This window comes from Eriocheir sinensis, chromosome 3 (assembly GCF_024679095.1).
Source record: "Eriocheir sinensis breed Jianghai 21 chromosome 3, ASM2467909v1, whole genome shotgun sequence".
Lineage (NCBI taxonomy): Eukaryota > Metazoa > Arthropoda > Malacostraca > Decapoda > Varunidae > Eriocheir > Eriocheir sinensis.
In genome coordinates, this window is record NC_066511.1 from 14,855,945 (window position 1) to 14,863,444 (window position 7,500).

Genomic DNA, 7,500 nt, shown 5'->3' on the forward strand with positions numbered 1-7,500 from the left:
AAATTACATCCTCCTTTCCTTCCTCTTCATGCTTTTCCTCTTCCTTTCCCCATCTCTCCATCCTTCCCTTTTTCTCTTCTTTTCCATTCTTCCTTCCTTAATCCCTCCCTTCCTTCCTTCCTTCCTTCCTTCCTTTTTCCTTTCCTTCAGTCCTACCCTCCCTACTTCCTTATTCCATATCATCCTTACTCCTTACTTCCTTCAATCCATCCTTTCTTGCTCCCTTCCTTCCATATATCTTTCCTTCCTTCCTTCCTTCCTTCCTTCCCTTCTTACCTCGCTACTCCCCCTTTTCTCCACTTTCCTTTTCCTTTACATGCATACAACACCACAGCAAGAGAGAGAGAGAGAGAGAGAGAGAGAGAGAGAGAGAGAGAGAGAGAGAGAGAGAGAGAGAGAGAGAGAGAGAGAGAGAGAGAGAGAGAGAGAGAGAGAGAGAGAGAGAGAGATAGACAGAGAGAGAGAGAGAGAGAGAGAGAGAGAGAGAGAGAGAGAGAGAGAGAGAGAGAGAGAGAGAGAGAGAGAGAGAGAGAGAGAGAGAGAGAGAGAGAGAGAGAGAGAGAGAGAGAGAGAGAGAGAGAGAGAGAGAGAGAGAGAGAGAGAGAGAGAGAGAGAGAGAGAGAGAGAGAGAGAGAGAGAGAGAGAGAGAGAGAGAGAGAGAGAGAGAGAGAGAGAGAGAGAGAGAGAGAGAGAGAGAGAGAGAGAGAGAGAGAGAGAGAGAGAGAGAGAGAGAGAGAGAGAGAGAGAGGTTAGAAGCATCATTTTTTGTCCATCACTTAGACTCATTTAACATGCACGCCGCCCGCCAGAGAGACACTTCGGCGAGGTTCTCAGAGCGACGCAAAACCGGCCCTCCGTAGCCCCGCCCGGGAGTCGAACCTTGGCCCCGCGCTCCCCTCCCGCGCCGGTCACTCTCCCAGCAGGCTATTAATTGACTCCTTCGAAGGAACAAGATCTGAGCGACGCCTCCCTTCCTCCCTCCTTCCTCCACGCGAACTGCCTCCCCCTTCCGATACAACTCCCTCCCTTGCGTCCTTCCTCCCTCTTTCTCTCCCTCTCTGCGTCTTTCCTCCCCATCCTTCTCTCCCTCTATTTGCGTTTTGCTTTCTTCTCTCTCTCTCTCTCTTACTATTTTCCATATCTTCCCTCATTTCTCTCCTTATCTTCTCTCCCTTCCTTTCGTCTCTCTGAAAATCGATCCAACTTTCCCTCTCTCTCTCTCTCTCCCCTTCCCTACCTAACCCTCACAATACCAGCGTGCAAGGCCTGAGCTACACTGGTTCAAGTATAATCTGTCCTCTCTCTCTCTCTCTCTGTGTCAAAAGATTAAAAAGAGGATGTCGGTGACCAAATATTGTACTTAAAACTTACTCCACTTCCTGTCAAGAGAGAAGAGGAAAGAGGAAGACGCTGAAAAGGAGACAACCACAACTGTACTTTTCAAAGCTTCCACTTCCTGCCAAGAGAGAGAACAGAAAACGACGCCGAAGAGGTGACCAAAATTGCCTCTTCTCAAAACTTCAACTTCCTGTCAAGAGACGCCAAAAAACATGACCCAAAACAGCACTTCCAAAAGATAACACGATGCAAAATTCAGTTCCAAAGATGCCCTGAAATTCAGTTCCAGGGATGCCTTGAAATTCAGTTCCGGGGATGCCTTGAAATTCAGTTCCAGGGATGCCCTGAAATTCAGTCCCAGGGATGCCTTGAAATTCAGTCCCAGGGATGCCCTGAAATTCAGTTCCGGGGATGCCTTGAAATTCAGTTCCAGGGATGCCCTGAAATTCAGTCCCAGGGATGCCTTGAAATTCAGTTCCAGAGATGCCTTGAAATTCACTTCCAGGGATGATTTGAAATTCAGTTCCAGGGATGCCTTGAAATTCAGTTCCAGAGATGCCTTGAAATTCAGTTCCAGAGATGCCTTGAAATTCAGTTCCAGGGATGCCTTGAAATTCAGTTCCAGAGATGCCTTGAAATTCAGTTCCAGAGATGCCTTGATACTCAGTTCCAAGGATGCCTTGAAATTCAGTTCCAGAGATGCCTTGAAATTCAGTTCCAGGGATGCCTTGAAATTCAGTTCCAGCGATGCCTTGAAATTCAGTTCCAGGGATGCCTTGAAATTCAGTTCCAGCGATGCCTTGAAATTCAGTTCCAGAGATGCCTTGAAATTCAGTTCCAGAGATGCCTTGAAATTCAGTTCCAGGGATGCCTTGAAATTCAGTTCCAGAGATGCCTTGAAATTCAGTTCCAGAGATGCCTTGAAATTCAGTTCCAGGGATGCTTTGAAATTCATTTCCAGGGACGCCTTGAAATTCAGTTCCAGGGATGCTTTGAAATTCAGTTCCAGGGATGCCTTGAAATTCAGTTCCAGGGATGCCTTGAAATTCAGTTCCAGGGAGGCCTTGAAATTTAGTTCCAGAGATGCCTTGAAATTCAGTTCCAGGGATGCCTTGAAATTCAGTTCCAGGGATGCCTTGAAATTCAGTTCCAGAGATGCCTTGAAATTCAGTTCCAGGGATGCCTTGAAATTCAGTTCCAGAGATGCCTTGAAATTCAGTTCCAGAGATGCCTTGAAATTCAGTTCCAGAGATGCCTTGAAATTCAGTTCCAGGGAGGCCTTGAAATTCAGTTCCAGAGATGCCTTGAAATTCAGTTCCAGAGATGCCTTGAAATTCAGTTCCAGGGAGGCCCTGAAATTCAGTTCCAGGGATGCCTTGAAATTCAGTTCCAGGGATGCCTTGAAATTCAGTTCCAGAGATGCCTTGAAATTCAGTTCCAGAGATGCCTTGAAATTCAGTTCCAGGGATGCCTTGAAATTCAGTTCCAGGGATGCCTTGAAATTCAGTTCCAGAGATGCCTTGAAATTCAGTTCCAGGGATGCCTTGAAATTCAGTTCCAGGGATGCCTTGAAATTCAGTTCCAGGGAGGCCCTGAAATTCAGTTCCAGGGATGCCTTGAAATTCAGTTCCAGGGATGCCTTGAAATTCAGTTCCAGGGATGCCTTGAAATTCAGTTCCAGGGATGCCTTGAAATTCAGTTCCAGAGGTGCCTTGAAACAAACAAAACAAAAAAGAAAAAGAAAGACGACACCTTAAACTATACACCGGTTCAAGAAGTCTTCCCATCAACACAGCAGCAGCTTTCTCCCTCCTTCTCCCTCCCCCTGCCTCTTCCTTCCTCCTCCTCCTCGGCTGTATAGAAAACAACGAGGAGGGACTTTTTACACACTCAAGGTTGGCGAGTGTCTTTGATGTGGACCGGCTCACAGTGACTCTCCTCGCGGCAGCAACATACAACACATCGCCCACATCGCTGCTTTTTGTACCCTCCCTCCAATGTGCTGTGTAACGCGGGGGGGGGGGGGGGGAGGGGGGGGGGGGAGTGAGAGAAATAGGAAAGGAAAAAAAATGAAAATAAAACGATAGTAAGAAAAAAAGAATAGGGAGAAGGAGAGTGACACACACACACACACACACACACACACACACACACACACACACACACACACACACACACACACTGAAAGACAGACACACACACATACAAAGGCGGACAAGAGTATAATTTCAATAAAAGAATATGGACGAAAATCGAGAGGGAGATAAAAGAAAATTGAGATGCATAATAGACGTTCATGAAATATAAAAAAAAAACACGAGAAAGAGAAAAAAAAAATACTGGAATGAAAAACCGGACTTAGACGATTCAATGCAAAGTCAAAAGCCATTTCCTGCGTCGTAAATTCCCGGCGATCCACAAGTAATACATATAAATACTTATAAAAAGACTCGCCGATACATGTACCACCTTTTTAAATGTAAATACGAAACACAATAAAACGTAAATAATGAGACGTGAGGAAATATTAATAATGTGTGTGTGTGTGTGTGTGTGTGTGTGTGTGTGTGTGTGTGTGTGTGTGTGTGTGTGTGTGTGTGTTAGAGTGGATGAAGAACGAGAGGAAGGTTAAAGAAAAAAAAAGAAGAGGAGGAGGAGGAGGAGAGAGAAAGAGGAAATGAAGCAGAGAGAAGAACAGGCAGAAAGAGGAGGAGGAGGAAGAGGAGGAGGAGGAGAAGGAGGAGGAGGAGGAGGAGAACAATAAACCATGAAAAAAAAGAATATATAAATAAATGAAAGAAAATTGAATTGTCTCGATACTAAAAGAAAAAAAAATATACATAATTAAAACGTAAACATAGACGAGAGAGAGAGAGAGAGAGAGAGAGAGAGAGAGAGAGAGAGAGAGAGAGAGAGAGAGAGAGAGAGAGAGAGAGAGAGAGAGAGAGAGAGAGAGAGAGAGAGAGAGAGAGAGGCCAATGGTACAAAATTTGGTAATGAGAAAGAAATTATAGAGTGAGTGATCGATTGTGGAATTATGAAAGAACGAAGGAGGAGGAGGAGGAGGAGGAGGAGGAGGAGGAGGAGGAGGAATTATGAAGGAACAGAACGAGACTTGCATGATAAAGGAAGGAGATGAAAGAGAGACCGCGAGAGAGAGAGAGAGAGAGAGAGAGAGAGAGAGAGAGAGAGAGAGAATATCATAAACAAGATTACGTTATAACCTTAAGCATGGTGTAGATTGGTGTTGCATCAGGTGGTGGTGGTGGTGGTGGTGAGACTGAACTGGTGGTGATATGAAGCTTTTTTTTCTTTTTTAGCAATAGTAAGACAATGAAAGTGAAAATTTGCTCTCTCTCTCTCTCTCTCTCTCTCTCTCTCTCTCTCTCTCTCTCTCTCTCTCTCTCTCTCTCTCTCTCTCTCTCTAAAACCACAAGAGGTGAGGACAAGATGAACGTCACGTGATGAATGGAAGGAGGGATAGATGAATGGAGGAAGAAGAAGAGGAGGAGGAAGAGGTGGAGGAGGAGGAGGAGGAGGAGGAGGAGGCAGCCCCGTCATCATGCCAACTCCTCTGATGTATGTTTGGGTGATAAATCCTCTTCTATGATGGGTAATGGATCTATTTTTCCTCTCTCTCTCTCTCTCTCTCTCTCTCTCTCTCTCTCTCTCTCTCTCTCTCCATTTCTTACTTTTCTACATCTTTCTCAGTCTATAAAATCCCTCCCCTCCTTCCATTTTTCCTTCCTTCCTTCCTTCCTTCTTTCATATTTTCCATTTGCATTATTTTCCCTTCATTTTCCCCTTTTCTCCTTCTTTCATATTGTTTCTTTCTTCTTTCTGTAGTTCATCTTCCTCCCTTCCTTCCTTTTCTACCTTCCTTCATTCCCCTTTTTTTGCGGCATTCTTTTATTGATTATTATTTTTTTCTTCTTTTCCTCCTTCTATAGCACTGTTTTTCCTTCCCCAAGCGTTCCCTCTATCTTAACATTTTCCTTCACACCTCTCCTTCACCTCCATTTCCTCTCCACATCTCTCTCCTAACCCTTCACCTTCATTTCCTCTCCACATCTCCTAACCTCTTTCTCACTACCTCTTAATTTCCTCTCCTCTTCTCACCTCGTTTATTACCTCTGCAGTTTCATCTTCTTCACCTTTATCCTCGTTTTTTTTATCTACTTATCTCCTTCGCTTTTTTTTCTCTCTCTTCCTGTCTGCTCGTTTCTCTCGAATTTCTCCATTTATTCTTTTGCTCTCTTCATGTCTTCCTTTCTTCTCGAGCTTATTTTTTTACCTATTTCTTTTAACTTTATTTCATTGCCATTCTTATTTCATATCTGTTTTTCTCTCCCTGTCTTCTCTCCAACTGCTTTTCTTTTCTTCTGTTCTCTCTCTCCATTCCTTCCTTCCTTCCTTTTTCCTTCCTCACTTCTTTCTTCCCCCCACGGACAGTTCAATTCCGCTGTTATCTTTCCCTTTTTTGCTTTTCTTCTCTTCTGCCAATATTTTCTCCTTCTTTCTCCTATTCTCCCTCTCCCTACCTTCCTACCTTCCTTCCTTCTTTTACACACCTAATTTTTGCCTCTTTCGCCCTCTCCCCCATTTCATTTCATTTCCTCTTTCCTTATCTTCCCATATCTCTAACTCCTTCCCGTTTCTACTTTTCTCTCTTTCTATACTTTCCTTACCTTCCTTCCTTCCTTCCTTCCTTACACAGAATCTTTACAATCTTACTCTCTCCTCTCATTCATTTTCAACTCTCTTTCTTCCTCTCTTCCCATTTTCCAACTTTTTCTCTACTTATCCTTCTTTCTATACTTTCTTTGCCTGCCTAACTTCCTTACTCACCTGATTTCTCCCTCTCTCTCCACTTGCCCACTTCGCCCCGACCACACAACCTCACCCTCACTCGCCCGTCCGCCAGCCAGTCCGCCCGCCAGTCCAGTCCATTGCCTCGGCGTCCAGTCCAACCCTGCCCTGCCCCGCCCCGCCCCACCTGTGCCCCGCGGCGGTTCTGGCATAAGTACTGGTGTCGCTTGAGGTACGAGAGGGAGGGAGGGAAGGAGAGAGGGAAGGAGGGAAGAGGAGGAGAGAAGACTGACTGCAGAGGACTGACTGACTGGAGAAGTGATGGTGAGGTGAAGATGAAAAGAAGTGGATGAAAGAGAAGGAATAAAGGGGAATAGGAGGAGGAGGAAGGAAGAAAGGAGATAGAGTAAGCAGAGAGAGATAGAAGGAAACATAGACGGGAGTTGGAAAAAGGAAAAAAAAGATGGAGAAAAGTGGATAGAAAGGAAATGAATAAAGGGGAATAGAAGGAGGAAGGAGGGAGAGAGATAGCAAACAAAGAGACAGGAGGAAACAAAGACAGGAGTAGGAAAAGGAAAAAAAACACAACAACGATGACGTCAGTAAAAACAAACAGTATGATTAGCACTCACCAGCAACAGCACCGTGACATCAGCAGGAACACACACACACACGAACGCGGCGGCCGACACTGATAGCACACCAACGAAACGAAACAGACTGAGGGAAAAGGGACAACAGGAGGGGTGGGGGGGTGGGGGGGAGGGAAGGGAAGGGAGGAGAAGGAAGGGGAATTGGAGGAAACACCACTTTACTTGTTTACCTATAGACGACTCGACGATCCTACTGCCACCTATGAAACAAATGAAGAACTACGGAGAGAGAGAGAGTTGGATTTAAAGACGAATCGGTGAAGGCTTCTAAAAAGGACTATACTGTACTTGACCTTTGTTACTATAGGATTCAAAAATACAAAAAAAAAATGTCTTGATCGAAATTGAGCGATCTTTTTAAAGCAACTTGAATATGAAATGAAGAGTGAACGATGGTGTAAGAGAATGGGAGAATACGGATAAGAGAGAGAGAACGGTAAAAAGGCAATGGTTATAGAATTGAAATAAATAGTTCGATGTTCTCTCCTTCCTTACTTCCCTACCCCCCCCCCTCTCTCTCTCTCTCTCTCTCTCTCTCTCTCTCTCTCTCTCTCTCTCTCTGTCACAGATGTCTGGCTTGATAATACTATATATGAAACATGCAATAGAAAATTTATGAGAGACGACAGCTGTGGGGAGGTGATGGTGGTGGTGGTGGTGATGATGATGGTGGTGGTGAAGGGAGGAGATAGATAATATT

At 44.8% G+C, this 7,500-nt stretch overlaps 1 long non-coding RNA gene across 1 annotated transcript in view; it reads right to left on the reverse strand.

Moving 5' to 3' along the window:
* LOC127005584 (uncharacterized) overlaps positions 1-6,825 on the reverse strand; it is a 92,959-nt gene extending 86,134 nt beyond the window's left edge. The window contains exon 1 of the long non-coding RNA XR_007758740.1: positions 6,780-6,825. This is a non-coding gene — a long non-coding RNA (uncharacterized LOC127005584). The remainder of the gene's footprint in view (positions 1-6,779) is intronic.
* Between the last annotated feature and the right edge of the window lie 675 nt (positions 6,826-7,500).